Genomic DNA, 17,166 nt, shown 5'->3' on the forward strand with positions numbered 1-17,166 from the left:
TGCTTTTATTTTCTGCTTGTTGCTATAAATATTAAAATAGTGTATTGCTAAGTAGCATTATTTGTTTTCTAAAACTACGTACACATATAATTTGTTAAAATTTACTTGATAAAATTAAACTATTTCTGGTTGTTTATGTTTGGATTTGCTTTTCCTCACTAATGATGTGCATTTCTTCAAAGGCTATTGACTATCTGTATCTCTTCTTTGGAGAACTGTGTGCTCATGTTGTTTTGTTTTGCTCTTTAGGCCGCCTCAGTGGTTCTTAGGTACTGTTCTGGGGCATAAAACAAGGGGCGGGGGCACTCCTGAACAGTGATCAGGAGACCAGGCTGTTTCAGGAGCCAAAATCAACCCTTCCATATGCGGGCATGTGTTCGGCCTGTTGAACTTCCTGCCACTCTCATTTTTTGTTAGCGCTGCTTCCTTGTTGCAGTTTACTTCTGACTCTTTTGTCTACGTATATCCCAACCCTTTGTCAGAAGTGTACTGAGTGTGAATGTATGAATGTTTTCTCCCACTGCGTAGGATGTCTTTTTGTTTCATTGATAGGCTTTAATTTAATGCAGAAGGTTTAAATTTGAATATTTAAGATTACTTGTGGTTGAAGTTTTGCTAGTAAATGTGGGTTAGAAAATGTCACATAAACAAACTATATTCTATTCTTGGTAGCCTTCTGACATAATATTAATAACTTAATTTGATTGCAAAATATATTTTCCTTGATATGACTCAGTCTTGTGTATAATATACTTTAAAGAAGCATAATATAAAGAAACATATTAAAATAGAATGAAGCATATTACAAAGTCTGTTTATAATATGCTTCAAAGAAGCAATAGTCACTATAAGGATTGTCTTTCAGCCTCTTTTTTTTTATTGATTTCAGCTCCTATATGTCATTGAAGAACTTAGCAAACAATTCTGCTAATGGTCAAAAGTTGAGCACTTTACTTATTCACTTTTAATTTCATTCTATACCATTTATTAAGCAATAGAGAAGACAACTTTAATTTTTATTATGCTCTGTCAACTGGAAATAAAATAAAAATTTTCTGGTTATCTTTGATAGTCACAAAAAGAAACCTGTATTCCTGAGCGAATACAATTCAAAAAATCTAAAGTCTTTATTTGGATAGTTAACATTAATGCTTGAATGTCACTTTTTAAAAATTGACTACATCAAAATGAATTAAGGATAATCCTAGGTATGCCAGTTATCTATCCCTGGAGTTTTATGCAGCTCTGATCAAATCATAAAGGGAAAAGTCATGATTTGGAGATAAACTGCATGAATTCTTAGATCATTTCACATGACATTGGCCTTTATTACTAATCAAAGACTTAAATCTTGTTCTTTGGAAAATATTTTCTTCAAATGTTATATATCTATGTTGAATGAATTAAAACCACTCAAAAAAACTGAAAGTAAAAGATTTTTCCCATATTTCCCCAAAAGAATAGATGTTCTCCTTTCTTCTTGTCTCGCCTGATTTCTTTCTTTTTTCTTTGTATAATTTAGCCAATGATCCATTAGATACCTTTCACTACTATTCCTATCTTTCCCATTCCCTTCCTCCAAATTTGTGGACTGAGAAAGTCAGGAACTAAGTCAAGGAATAAATAACAAGATGAGTTTTGAAACAGCAGATCTAAAGGATCATTGAAAATTTCTTATTCAAACTTTGTAACATTTGCTTTAACATGAATATACTTAAAGTGTATAGCACTATCATTTTACATGTTCACATATCTACATTATGATCACCACAAAGTCTAGTTGACATGCTCCACCATACAATTGCCCCCTCTTACCTGCTTTTCCTGCTTGTCATACCTTTTTCTTCTTCTCACCATACCTTCTGTTTCTATAGTCCCAGGGAATATTTTTAATTGATCTTTCATTTTTTATGCTTTCTACATACAATTAGAATCATGTATTTACCTTTATCCTGCATATATCATTTAGCACAACAGTCTCAACATTTTATGGGTTATTAGATAAATTAATAAAGCCATTTAGAACAAAAGAGCTAGGGGTGGGTAAGTATTCTTCATACCAGTCATGTTTATTCATGAACACAACTTTGACTCGTGCTGCTCGGAGAGAAATTTATAAGGGGCTGTCACCCTTCAGGCTGAATTGAGGAATAAGTGATACTTTGTTAACACGTAAGCCCTGACTAGGACAAGATGGCTTGTCCTTGGACCATGGCCGAGTACCACTCTGGTTCTAAAGACTTTAACCCTTCCCCTAAGTTATGGTTTACCATGATTGGCCAGCCATCTTTCTCATCCTGGTTCCTTACCTGTAGGATAACATTGGGTTTATCCTTTCAACCTTGCTGTAGAGAACTTAGATTTATCGGGTTACACCCATCACAGTGCCCCAGTGACTCCCATTACTTTGTTTATGTATAAACTCTTCTCTGTGCTCTCCTCCCCATCCAGTTAATCACATTTTCCCAAATCAGATTCTGTTACCTTGTAATATCAGATCCTTCTAAGGACACTGAACTTGAATTGTAAGTAATGTCTTTTGCATAGTTTACCTTAAAGCACAGCGGTAGGGTGTTCGTTTTTCACGCGGCCGGCCAACCCGTGTTCGATTCCTCCACCCCTCTCAGAGAGCCTGACAAGCTACCGAGAATATCTAGCCCGAGAGGCAGAGCCTGGCAAGCTACCCATGGTGTATTGGATATGACAAAGAGAGTAACAATAAGTCTCACAATGAGAGATGTTACTGGTGCCCGATCGAACAAGTCGATGAGCAAAGGGATGACAGTGACAGTGACCTTAAAGCAATGTCCTTTCTGTATGGACATGGGACGACAGTTAATATTATGCTTTTGTAACTTGGGAGTTAATTGACTCTTGGGCATCTGCTTTCTCGACTCAGTTGCCCTTAGTTCCTAGCATCCCCAAAGCAGGGTCCCAACGAGGGACTGAATGGACTCAGGGCAAGCTGTGAGCGACCCTGACATCGAAATGGAACAGGCCAAACACCATAATACTTAACTATAAGTTAAGAGCACGTTCATAGACAAACTCTGTCATGACCTGAAAGAGGTAACTGGATAAGGACCCTGCTGGGTTAGAAAGACTAACCTGGCCTGAGGACTGTGGTCTGGAATATATAGTGAGATGTCCTCAGGAAGAAAATACTTTAAGCTTGATATATCTCCTACTGTGCTCATATAGAATGACATTGCTAAAAATATTAGAAGTCGATTTACTACAACTATTTAAGTGGATTACTAGCTGAGGAAAGAAGAAAGCAACACACCCTGGATGGGATTCCACCTCTGAGTGGATCTCCTAGTAATCTGGAGTAATCTCTTTTGATGAGAATTTATCATTGAGTTAATCTCCTGGAGGAGTGACCTCATATCTCTTTGTTGATTTATTAATGTTCAACTCCACTTTTTTAATACCACCCTACGTAATTGCTATATAAACTAAGACTGTAAGATCAGAGGGAGGTCTGAGATCCAGGAATGAGGAGATCTAGGAGCTAGGAATGAAGAGTAAGTGAGATGGGAGATATGAGAGATTGAATAAATGGCAACTAATCAGCAACCAGCTTGGTCCTTGTTCTTCCTTTGCCTGCCTATCACCAACAGCCATCCTGATCCAGTCCATACACAGCGGGTCGAGAGCATTTAATGCGGCCAGAGAGAGAGAGGCGCCCAGAGAGTCTGTGAACAACACTTCCTTCTCGAGCATATTTTTTACACTTACCAGTCAATCACTGGCAGCAGAGAAGGCAGTCATGTGTGCTGTGGTAGAAATGGTTGTCGAGGGAACCTTTCCCTTTAGCAATCAACCGGACCACGTTCTTGGGCATGAGTTTAGTTGGCCTGACAGCTTTTGTGTTGGAGAGCCCCACTCCTTTCCTGAGGTCAGTGACCAGGTCCCTGGTGACTGTGCTCCAGGAGGTTCTGGGCCCAATGCTGTAGTAGATGTCTCTATCCTCTAGAGCAATCAGCTGGTGTTGGAGACAGTGTACTGTGAAGAGCTGATTCTTCTCCGTGGTCTCTAGCACCACTGACACACTCCCATTTGTCAAGAACTTGAAGTCAAATGAAATAATAAAATCTTTTGTGTTACCCAGTTGCAAGGATACACCCTCACTGGTTTCTGGAGCAATGAACTGCTTAACATTTGTAAATCCAGACTTATCAGCCACACTTGCCACACAACTTAAAAGAAACCGTGGGGGAGAAACTGACGTCCTTGTATGAGCAGGGCATGTTGTCCCTGAAGGCTATGCTTCCCCTCTATGACACTGGCTCAAGGACCATCTATGGCCTCCTTTACTTCATGCTCAGCATTGCCCCCAACCTGGTGTGCGGGGACTACCACACCACCCACCTCAATCAGCTTCAGCTCCTGAGTACTATTGACAAGGTCCCCATCTTCCGAGAATTTGTCAAGGATGGAAAAGCTGCCTTAAAGGCAGCACGGCAAAGCACAACTAGCGCTCTCAGCCAAAACCCTATTGCAACCTCTGCTGGAGGCACAGACTCCAGGCTCACTGTGGGCAGAGTGGAGATACACTCTCAGAACTGGCCGGCAGGGGGTTGTGGATTATGTCATGGGGATATGTGATCCTTAAAACCAGCCTTCTGGGATCATTGCATTCCATGGGTTGGGTGGTTGGAAATGTAACTGACAACTAGAGTGGGTTCTGTCAGTGGCTGAACCAGAGATGCTTGGCTTTGCCCCATGCAGGGCCACAGCTAGTCTGATCCCTCTGTTTGAGAAGGGGCTTGGGTAAGGAGCTGTTGCTATTCCTGAACACCATATGGGGCTCTTTGAAAATGTGCTTACTTATATCTTGGGAGTGCCTGGCAAGCTCTCCTTGGCATATTTGTATACCAAAACCAATAACAATGATGGGTCTCATTCCCCTGACCCTGAAAGAGTCTCCAATGCGGCACTGTTGGGAAGGACGAGTTAAGAGAGGCTTCTAAAATCTCAATGCTAGGACGAACAAAGACATTACTGAGACCACTCAAGAAAATTGAGGATCAATGGGAGGGTGATGAAGATGATGATGATGAAATAAATTAATATTGAAAAAAGTAATCAGGGGCTGGAATGATAGCACAGTGGGTAGGGCATTTGCCTTGCACACAGCCGACCCTGGTTCGATTCCAGCATCCCTTATGGTCCCCTGAGCACCACCAGGAGTAGTTTCTGAGTGCATGAACCAGGAGTAATCCCTGTGCATCGCCAGGTGTGACCCAAAAAGAAAAGAGTAATCAATAGGAAGCTAGGATATTCACATTCCAAAAAAGGCAACAACAACTAAGCACTAGAAAAGCTCTGAATTCAATGAACATGAATTAAAATTGGAAGAATTGGAGTAAACTTACAGTATTGGTGTGATTTTAATTCATGAAAGAATCATAAATATAAATATATATACAGACACACACACATATATAAACATACATAACATTTATTTTTTTCTGTAGCACTGTCTTCCCATTATTCATTGATTTGCTCAAGAGGGCACCAGCAATGTCTCCATTGTGAGACTTATTGTTACTATTTTTGGCATTTAGAATAAGGGGAGCTTTCCAGGCTCTGCTATGTGGGTGGGATACTCTAGGTAGCTTGCTGGGCTCTCTGAGAAGGATGGAAGAATCGAACCCAGGTCAGCTCGTGCAAGGAAAACACCCTACCCACTGTGCTATAGCTCCAGTTTTAGTTCAACCAATTTTTAATTTTAGTTCAACCAGTTTTTGGTTCAACCAATTTTTTTTGTGAGAATATCAAATGGTGAACTCAGTGTCAAGCACATACTACTCCTACTATTCTCCAGTTACATGAATAGAGGTACAAGTACTATAAGAGAAGTTCCTTGTTCATAAAATGGAGTGAGAAAACAACAAATAATCCTAAAATATACTGAGATGTTAGCAAATAATGGATCCCTCAAACAATGACTATGTATGTAAAGAATGCTATTTAATTGCTCCATTAATCAGATTTGAACAAATAAGAAATAATGATTTATTTAGCAAAAATAGTATTTAGTGTTTTGGGAAAGAAGCTTCAGTTCATTGTAAAATTAGTGGGTGAATGTTCTGTTAAATAAATCTGAAATCACATACTCTTTAGGTATGTTCCCTCAAAATACAAAATATCATTTATTATAAAGGATATATAATACCTTTTCTGGGGAGACATTCTGGCCAATTGATCAGAGCACAAATTGCTAATAATGTGAATCATAATATTGATATTGTAATCGCCTGATAGTAAATGATAAGACAAAAGAAAGAGTATCATGAGATGATATTCCTTCCAAATACACAAATACATAGATATTTGTCAAGGTTAAAAAACCATCTAAATGTCCAAAGTGCATACCTGATCAAATTATTTTATACCTAGATATTAGAATTTTTAATTATAAAAATCACATTTTAGATGATAAACCAGTGATACATAAAAAGAACAATTTTATTTTATTCAGTTTGGAGGAGATACTTGGCTATGCTCAGGGCCTTACTCCTGGCTCTGCACTCAAGAATCACTCCAGGGGAAGCTCAGGCATCTGTGTGTGGTGCCGAAGATCAAACCTGGGTCAGCTATGTACAAGACAGGTACCCTACATACTGTACTATCGCTCAGCTCCCAAAAGAACTGTAACTTACAGGGAAGCAAAACAAGTAAATTAGTTATAGTCGGTATGGTCCTCTAAATACATCAACACATATATAACTCTAAAAGTATTTTTCCTTGAGTGACAGAGTTATGGATAAGTCTTATTTTCTCCTTTCAAGATTTGTGTTTTCAAGCTTTTTTGATCTTTGTCTTGCTGTCAAAATATACAAATTTTATTTTTTAAATGAAAGATATATATTTCACTGCGTTTTCTTTCTGGCCAGGTATTTTATTATTTGGACTTTTATAGGCTAAAAGTAATTTGGGGTTGTACTTATTCTCTGAAGTAAAATCGACTCATTTGGGTTCCTATATTTGTATCAGGTTGGCTTGAATGCCAAAGGAGATTAATGGGTGACTCTTTATCTATGGTTTTCCAGGTCTGCCTCATTTCGGAAGCAAACAGCTATGTGAAGCTTCCATTTTCTCTTCCTCTTCTATTTTAAAAAACAACTTTTTGAACAACTTCCTAAGTATGCTTACCACATATAATTCCCATCAAAAATATGTTACTAGCAATTAATTTTTTCTGCCCTTTTAAGAGATTTTTATCTGACCCTAGGTTCAAAAAAATAATCTTTGATTAAAATGACTTCTTTGTATCTTTTGCCTAAATATCAACATGAGGAACATAGCGGTCTCTCAACTATTTTAGTATCCTCCAATCTGACTTTAAAATAGAATAAATAGCACTGTTATCTCATTATTCATGGATTTGCTCGAGCGGGCACCAGTAACATCTCCATTGTGAGACTTGTTGTTACTGTTTTTTGTCACATTGAATATGCCATAGGTAGCTTGCCAAGTTCTGCCCTGCAGGCAAGATACTCTTGGTAGCTTGCCGGACTCTCCAAGAGGGACAGAGGAATTGAACCCAGATCAGCTGCGTGCAAAGAAAACACCCTACCCACTGTGCTATCGTCTCAGTCCTTAAAATAGAATATCACAGCTAAACAGGTCAAACTTAATTTTCACTTCAAATTGTATGAGAATTCAATAAATTAAAATATGGACAGTGAATAAAATAATGTGAAAATGACACAGCTTCCATAGTATAAAATATAGTTTTGATGGCTTGAAACCTTCAATTGTCTAAAATATTCTTAATGCTTACTTTGTGATAGTGTGTACTCTAAGATATTTGGGATTGTCAGTTTTTCTCTCTTCCTTCTAAGACGTAGTCTTAAAGTCTGTATAATGTAATGATTACTTTTAAATTAAAGCAAATCAGGTCTGTTTAAAGATAAACACCTCACAGCACAATGTACCATCAGACTCAGATTTCATGTGTGAAGTAATCATTGTTTAAGTCTGGTAGACTCATTTTTCAGATACAAGAACCTGTAGATTATTTCAGTTAATCTTGGTGTGGAATTGGTAAAATTAAGAGGGAAAGAGTGTGTGCTTGTTTTCTGGTTTGGGGTTTATATACTCATTCCAAATGTAATCACATTTTCATAGCTTCCTAAGTCCTCGAAGCAATCTGTGGCCTTCACTCCAAATAGATGAAGTTAATGAGTTGTGTCTTGGACCAATAAATAGAGAAAGAAGGAAAGAAGGAAGGAATTGTTAGTATGTCACCATGATGAACCTATTGCTATTAGTGGAGAGCCTGAATTAACTATAAGGTGACCTTGGCAACACATCAGTTTCCTTCCTGGAACATAATATAGTGATTGTACTTTCACAGCGTTCCCGTAACATTGCTTTGTCATTATAACTGAGAGTCTGGGGAATTTTCAATCATCAATAGAAGAGGGAGTTAAAAGGGGAGGGGTAAGACTCAGAAATTTTTTTTAAGGAAAACGTTTTTCCTTCAAGGAAATCAAACATCTGCAAGAGCTCTGTTAATAATGCCAGAGGATTCATAGCCCCATCTAGTGGTCAGGAACAATTTCCTCTAAGTGTCATAGAGATGAACCACTCCAGTTTCAAGCTCTGCATGATTTCAGCAACGTAGTATTGCTATGTTCCTAGCTAATAGGACTCAAGGTGAACATGGCAGGTTAAGCAGAAGTTTAACATTAAACAATTAACTATCCACTCAGCAATTCTTAAAATAACTCAGCTATCTTCAAAATTATTCCTTTAGGAATTCATTTTATTTTTCAAGCTGACTTCTTAAAGTAAAAATTACTTTTTAAAAGTATATATATATATATATATATATATATATATTTGTATATATATATCTTAAGAGACACTTGGTACAATGTTATATTACTGATTCATAGAATATTTCTTGATGTTTTAGGTATTGTTATATGAACCAAGTGTTCAAAGTCTAAGTAATTCTGTATCTAGGTCAAGTTGGAACACTTATATTACTGTCTCCCTAGAATTTTGAGATACAAATAAAATAGACTAAGCATATCTCCAAACTAAATTTATACATTCCCATCTTCACCTTAATTCAAATATTTAAGAATGCCAATCGTGAACAGATGCCCTACCTTCCTTTGACTATAAAATGATTCTTTTGTTCTGGTTTGTTTTGGGACCCACGGCCCATTGTGCTCAGGGATCACTTCTTGTGATGCTCAGGAGACCATATGCAGTGTGAGATATTGAATCCAGGTCTGTCACATGCAAGGCAAGAGCCCTATCTGCTGTACTGTCTTTCCAGCCTCTATGAAATTGTTCTTCATAAATGTGTCTACAGTCTTAAGATGGAAAAGGAGACATGACACATAGAAGAATACGTAATATACAGAAAAGTTCCAGCAAGTTCCTGAAGTTGCTGTGAGTCTTTACTCAGGCAGTAATGTGTGCAGAATCCTCCACAGACATAAAAGTGAATCAGTGGGAAACTGCTGTCCTTCAGGAAGCTATCAGGTATCACGTCACTGACGCAGCATCGTGTAGTGTAGAAAGAAGTGGTGCATAACATTCCAACCAGCTGGGAGGCTTCTCCTGCTCAGAGATGTTACATTTGGCCTCTTAAACTGTTTCACAGGCATCATCAATAAACCATAATCAGTATGTAATGGTCCGACAAGATCACCAAGTAGAGCCTGGAAGCTAGCCAGTCCATCAGCACTGACAGTTCACTCCACTTCAGACCTCCTCAGTTCACTGCAATTTAGTTCTCCTGAACTGTACATGCTTAGGAAATGGATGACAAGAAGAATACTGAGAGTGATGGTCAAAGAGGCTAATATGGAGAGAGACCAACAGGAAACGGGGGAGGTCAGGGTGAGCTGAACCCCTTAAGCAAGACTGAGGCAGCTAGCCAAACTCTCCTTTGCTTATGAACAGACAATTCATAAAATGACTGCATCAGAGGAAAGGGACATGAAAAAAGCAATCCCATTCACAATCATGCCCCAGAAAATCAGGTACCTCGGAATCAGCTTAACCAAGGAAGTAAAAGACCTTTACAAAGAAAACTACATAACGCTACTCCATGAAATCAAAGAGGACATGAGGAAATGGAAACATATACCCTGCTCGTGGATAAGGAGAATCAATGTTGTCAAAATGGCAATACTCCCTAAAGCATTATACAGATTCAATGCGATCCCTATAAATATACCCATGACATTCTTCAAAGAAATGGATCAAGCAATCCTAAAATTCATATGTAATAGCAAACGTCCAAGGATAGCTAAAACAATTCTTGGGAAAAAGATGATGGGAGGCATCACCATCCCCAACCTCAAACTTTACTACAAAGCAGTAACAATTAAAACAGCATGGTACTGGAACAAAGGCAGAGCCGTAGACCAATGGAACAGGGTGGAATATCCCTACACACAACCCCAAATGTATGACCATCTAATCTTTGATAAGGGAGCAAGAGATGTGAAGTGGAGCAAGGAAAGCCTCTTTAACAAATGGTGCTGGCACAACTGGACAACCACATGCAAAAAAATGGGTTTAGACCTTGACCTGACACCATGCACCAAAGTCAGATCAAAATGGATTAAAGACCTCAACATTAGACCACAAACCATAAGGTACATTGAAGACAAGGTCGGCGAAACCCTCCACGATATTGAAGATAAAGGTATCTTCAAAGGTGACACGGAACTAAGCAATCTAGTAAAAACAGAGATCAACAAATGGGACTACATTAAACTAAAAAGCTTCTGCACCGCAAGAGATACAGTGACCAGAATACAAAGACTATCCACAGAATGGGAAAGGATATTTACACAATACCCATCAGATAAGGGGTTGATATCAATGGTATATAAAGCACTGGTTGAGCTCTACAAGAAGAAAACATCCAACCCCATCAAAAAATGGGGCAAAGAAATGAACAGAAACTTTACCAAGGAAGAAATACGAATGGCCAAAAGGCACATGAAAAAGTGCTCTACATCACTAATCATCAGAGAGATGCAGATCAAAACAACCATGAGATACCACCTCACACCACAGAGACTAGCACACATCCAAAAGAACAAAAGCAACCGCTGTTGGAGAGGATGTGGGGAGAAAGGGACCCTTCTTCACTGCTGGTGGGAATGCCGACTGGTTCAGCCCTTCTGGAAAACAATTTGGACGACTCTCAAAAAATTAGATATTGAATTCCCATTTGACCCAGCAATACCACTGCTGGGAATATATCCCAGAGAGGCAAAAAAGTACAATCGAAACAACATCTGCACATGTATGTTCATCGCAGCACTGTTTACAATAGCCAGAATCTGGAAAAAACCCGAATGCCCCAGAACAGATGACTGGTTGAGGAAACTTTGGTACATCTATACAATGGAATACTATGCAGCTGTTAGAAAAAAGGAGGTCAAGAATTTTGTAGTTAAGTGGATGGGCATGAAAAGTTTCATGCTGAGTGAAATAAGTCAGAAAGAGAGAGACAGACATAGAAAGATTGCACTCATCTATGGTATATAGAATAACAGAGTGGGAGACTAACACCCAAGAACTGTAGAAATAAGTACCAGGAGGTTGACTCCATGGCTTCGAGGCTGGCCTCACGTTCCGGGGAAAGGTCAACTCAGAGAAGCGATCACCAACTACATTGTAGTCGAAGGCCATGTGGGGGAAGGGAGTTGCGGGCTGAATGAGGGCTAGAGACTGAGCACAGCGGCCACTCAACACCTTTATTGCAAACCACAACAGCTAATTAGAGAGAGAAAACAGAAGGGAATGCCTTGCCACAGTGGCAGGGTGGGGTGGGGGGGAGATGGGATTGGGGAGGTTGGGAGGGACACTGGGTTTACGGGTGGTGGAGAATGGGCACTGGTGAAGGGATGGGTTCCCAAACTTTGTATGAGGGAAGTATAAGCACAAAAGTGTATAAATCTGTAACTGTACCCTCACGGTGATTCTCTAATTAAAAATAAATAAATTAAAAAAAATAATAAAAAAAATAAATAAAATGACTGCATCAAATTCATGCCTAAGCACAGACATTATCAATAAGTATACAAATAATACCAATAAGCAAACTTCAAGTAGCATATTTTGGGGATTTAAATATACAACTAGAAAACAACTGCTATGATATCCATAGGCTAGTCGTTTTAGCATTCAAGGAAGCAATGCCTTCCTCACCTTTTTAATATTGATGTCATTATTAATCTGGACTACTCACAGACTTCCAGAATATTTTCCAGAGAATCCACAACTTTTAGCCAAGTATGGATTGAAACTCTTGACTCTCTGGTTATTAAAGAACAAATGTGAATTAATGAATATTTTAAAAGACTATATCACAACTTTCAATTATAAAATAAATAAATCATGAGAATTCCCTGTGCAGCATGGAGGCAATAGTAATTCTTGTATATTTTAAAGTTGCTAAGAAAGTACATCTCAAAAGTGCTCATCACAAGAAAAATAATTTTGTAACTATGCCCGGAGGTAGATATTATCTATATTTATCATGGTGATCATTTAGCCATATGTATACAACTATGTCATTACTTTTATGTTGTACGCCTGAAACTAATATTCTACACGCATGTCAGCCTTACCTCCATTAAAATGACAATACTGATTTCGTTGAGAAGTAAAATTCTAAAGGTCAAGGCAAAAGAAAAAAAAGATTATCTATTCACACTGTCCCTATGGAGATAGTTTTCTCCATCGCTTTGTAAAACTGAGTTTTTAATCATAATTTTATAGTTGTAATCACTTTTAGTCATGAGTCATAACTTTATAATAGAAATACTCAGTATTGGTCAGCAGGCCAATCATTATTCTAATTGAGAAGCTGTTCTTCCCTTAATTTGCTCCTGGGAATGACTGGGGGAGAGGAAGAGCTGGAGTAAGAGGGCAACGTAAGTATGAAATCTGTGTTTATCCACTCTAAAGCTAAAGTGTGCACAAAGTGGCCATGCGATATCTTGTAGCCTACTTCTCCCTCTGGGAGAAACTGGCAAGCTTCTGAGACTTTCCTGCCCACATGGGACAGCCTTGCAAGCTTCCCATGGTGTATTCATATGCTAAAGCCAGCAACAAGCTGGATCTCATTCCCCTGACCCTGAAAGAGCCTCCAGTGTGACATCATTGGGAGGGCCAAGTGGAGAGAGACTTCTAAGATCTCAGGGAAAGGACGAATGGAGAGGTTACTGAGCCTGCTTGAGAAATCGACAATTAACAGGGATTTCGTGATTTGTGATTTCATGATTCGTGAAAGCCAAAGTGGAGAACAAAATTCAGAAAAGTGCTCACTATTGATCTACTCTTACTGTATTTTGTATCTGCCAAATCTAAATTTGATTATCTCTATTTTTTCTTTTCTTTGTTGTTGTTTGGGGGCCATAAACTGGCATTGGCCGGGGATCACTCCATATGGTGCTTGGGGGATCATATATAGTGCTGGAGATATGGAGATATAAGCTGGGTCAGGCATGTGGAAAGTGCCCTTAAATCTCAAGTTTTCTTAGTATTTTGATTTGGAATAGTCAGGTACCCCTGCAGATGCTCAAGGTTACTCCTGACTCAGAATTCAGGGACTTGTAGAGGATCATGCAGTGCCAAGAATGGAACTTGAGCCTCCTTCGAGCCATGCATGTGATTCTGACCTTTGAGATATTCCCCTGGCCCCTTAGGAACTTTAAGAATTACTCTTTTCCTGCTTCCCTTCTCTCATTTTCTTCCTTGCTCTCCAAGTCACCTGCAATTCCTTTAAATCCAGGAAACATTTCTTCTTCTCACTACCAACATACAACTCCTAACTTGCCCTCCCCTAGTGCCATATTAATTAAAATACCATAAGTTTTCCATTTTCACTATTGTTCTCTTAGGCCTTCTCTTCATAGCTTCAAGTCAGCTTAGTCTCCCAGACAAGGAAGCGCACTGAAGAAGGTCAGCTTGTTTTCTAGAAATTCTGAGACTTGAGTACAGTACATTCACAAGGCAAACACCTCATATTCATCCACTAGCAACTAGCAAGCAATAGTTTTGTTTTGGTATTCCAAATATTTTATTGGACTCATCCAATGTTCCTATGTTCATCATCATCATCATTATCATCATTATCCCATTGATCATCGAATTTCTTAAGTGGTCTCAGTAGCATCTCTGTTTGTCCTAGCCCTGAGATTTTAGAAGCCTCTCTACTCGTTCTTTCCAATGGTGCCTCATTGGAGGCTCTTTCAGGGTCAGGGGAATGAGAACATCATTGTTACTGGCTTTGGCTTATGAATTCACCATGGGGAGTTTGCGAGACTCTCCCATGTGGGCAGGAAACTCTTGGTAGCTTGCTAGGTTCTCCCAGAGAGAGAACTAGGCTGTAAGAGGATGTGCGGTCTTGAAGAGGCCACTTGCTTCCAGAAGCTTGGTTTTTTAGTCTCTGGATGTTGGCCATTGGTGAGATTACAGTGGCGCCAGGGTCAGTTTCTGGGTGTGACCACCTCGCTACTGGAAAATGGGGAATTTGGGTGGAAGAGGCCCAGTCCCAATCTGAGCAGGCTTGGAGGTCTCAGCCCTGGGTCCCACACACCTGGGTTCCTCTGCTGGTTTCTTCATTTGTGAGGCTCGTCCATCTGAACGTGTGGAGAGGGGCCTTGAGCAGAGAGTCTCTTGCCTCTGTGCCAGGCTGTCTTCCCCAAGGCCTCTCAGAGGTGGTGGGCTTCAGTTCCCTTCCCCACCCTGAGCAGAGCTCCCGTGGCTGAAGACCTCCGGAGCCTAGCCACAGTCATGCTCAGTGCTCCTATGTTATCTCTTTGATATTCTAAATGCGACACATATGCTAGGGTAAAGCAGAATCTATCTCTCTGTCATCCCACAACAATCATATTTGATTTAATATGCCCACAATTAAAAAAAAACAATTCTTTTTGCCAGGTATGATTTTTGTGCCCTTACGGTCTAGAAATTAAGGATTACAGAATATCTTTAATTTTCATTCGTATGTTTTTCCCCAAGACCTTAATTGACCTAGCAATTTTCCATTTGGAATTTGTGGGTGACCTGCACCTCTTATGTAGAAGCACTTTTAGTTACTGTACCTATGGTAAGGATCTAAGGGCAGAATGAGCACATTTTCTTTGAGAGTTGAGTCCAGAATACTAGTGGGGAGTGAAAATGGAAGACTTGGAAGAAAAGAAAGTCAACAAGACAGGATTCCTTTGTTATTTCATTGATCTCAACTGCTTCAGAGTTCTGTGAGACAGAAATGTGCCTCAGGTTTATTTATTTATTTACTTATTTATTTATTAGATTTGAGATTTTAACCAATTGTACTCTGGGAACTATGCAGTGCCAAGGATTGAACGAGGCCTCCTGCATGCAATGTGTAGGTTTTCGCCTTTTAAGCTTTCTCATTGGCCCCTATCTCAGATTGGTCCCCACCAAGGAACAAGAAAAACTGTATACTTATACGAGTATATTCATTAGTTACTGGCTGAAAGCCTCATTTCAGAGAAGTGAAGATCTGGGTTAATTTTACTGATATTTCAGCAAATACTGTCATAGTGCTATAAATAGAGCAAGCTCTGAATAAAGAAAAAAACTCAAAGAAATACAAGTATTGTCATTTGGAATTGGTGTCAGTTGGCATTGTTGGTCCTGAAAGATGAAGGGCTGATTAGCATCCCTCAAGACTTGATTTGATATTTTACACATTTTCTTTTCATCGCCTTTTATTCACAGTTCTCACCATCTGTCCATAGCTGAAATCTAAGCCCCTTTGCTAGTCTATTGAATATTGCCTCCAGATCACATTCCATTTTATTGAAAAGTCTTTTTCTTCATCTTACAAATCCACATAGGCAACATACCATAACTGTTTCTCGCTGTTCCTGAATGCCTGCAATTTAGCATTCACTTCTTGTTTCCTATCATCAATATCTATAGTACCAAGCTTGCCATCACTCAGTCATTCTACCTCTGAAATCTTGTTCTATACATCCATTCTTTCTGATCATAATTCTTTTTTCTCGTATATTATTTTGTCCCCATCTTCTATAACTTGTTATTCTTCAAGGGTCCTTCAATGTGCCATTTTCTTCTAATCTACAAATTCTTCCTGTATTTTCTTTCAAATTAGGCTATAATATCCTCAATGTCTTGTACTTATGTCATGCTCTACAAATTACCTTGTGACCCTGACCAAATATGCTCTTCTTGCTTCTATATCTGCTGCTTAAAGTTGCTGACTTTAAAAGGAGGTAGAAAGAAAGAGGGAAAAAGGAGGACTTTGAATTCAAAATTCATACAAAGGTATTTTCCTCCATTTTTTATTTTCTACAAAACTCCCCCAAATTTGTACTATTATCATGAAACTCCTTTACCCTACATCTATTAAAACATTGGCAATCCTTAATCATGTTTATCATTACAAAAACAAGTGGAAAAGTTTGGTGAAAATATATTGACTCATAGGGCTCAGTTATTTTGAAAGAATAATTTAGCTATACTCATCCTTTGTTTTTGATGTCCAGTTACTAAAGTAAAAATGAGAAAAAAATAAAAGTGTCTGCCATCAAGGGAAGCTTAAGTGTGGACGATATGATGGGAGCAAAACTGGGGACATTGGTGGCAGAAAATGTACAGTGGTGAAGGGACTGGTGTTGGAACACTGTGTGACTTACACCCAATCATGAACTTTGTAACTGTATCTCATGGTGATTCAAGGAAGGTTTTTATTTTTTTTATTTATTGAGAATAATGCTTGCTGTGGGCTTGTGGTAGATGGCTTTTACTATATTGAGGGAAGTTCCTTCAAATCCCATTTTGTACAGAGTTTTTATTATGTATGGGTGCTGAATCTTGTCAAAAGCTTTTTCTGCATTTATTGACATGATCATATTGTTTTGATCTTTACTTTCGTTGATATAGTGTATTATGTTGATTGACTTGAGAATCCCTGAATGAATCCTCCTTGGTCATGGTATATGATCTTTTTGACAAGAGGTTGGATTCTATTTGCTAATATTTTGTTGAAGATCTTTGCATCTGTGTTCATCAGAGATATCGGTCTGCTATGGAGTCTCTGCTATGGGTATCAGGGTGATATTTGCTTTATAAAAACTTTGGAAGTTTTTCTGTTTCTTCCATTTCTAG

At 38.8% G+C, this 17,166-nt stretch overlaps 1 pseudogene; it reads right to left on the bottom strand.

The window, feature by feature from the left end:
* Positions 1-1,987: 1,987 nt before the first annotated feature.
* Positions 1,988-4,325, bottom strand: LOC129406456 (D-glucuronyl C5-epimerase-like; annotated as a pseudogene).
* Positions 4,326-17,166: the final 12,841 nt, after the last annotated feature.

This window comes from Sorex araneus, chromosome 7 (assembly GCF_027595985.1).
Source record: "Sorex araneus isolate mSorAra2 chromosome 7, mSorAra2.pri, whole genome shotgun sequence".
Taxonomy (NCBI): Eukaryota; Metazoa; Chordata; class Mammalia; order Eulipotyphla; family Soricidae; genus Sorex; species Sorex araneus.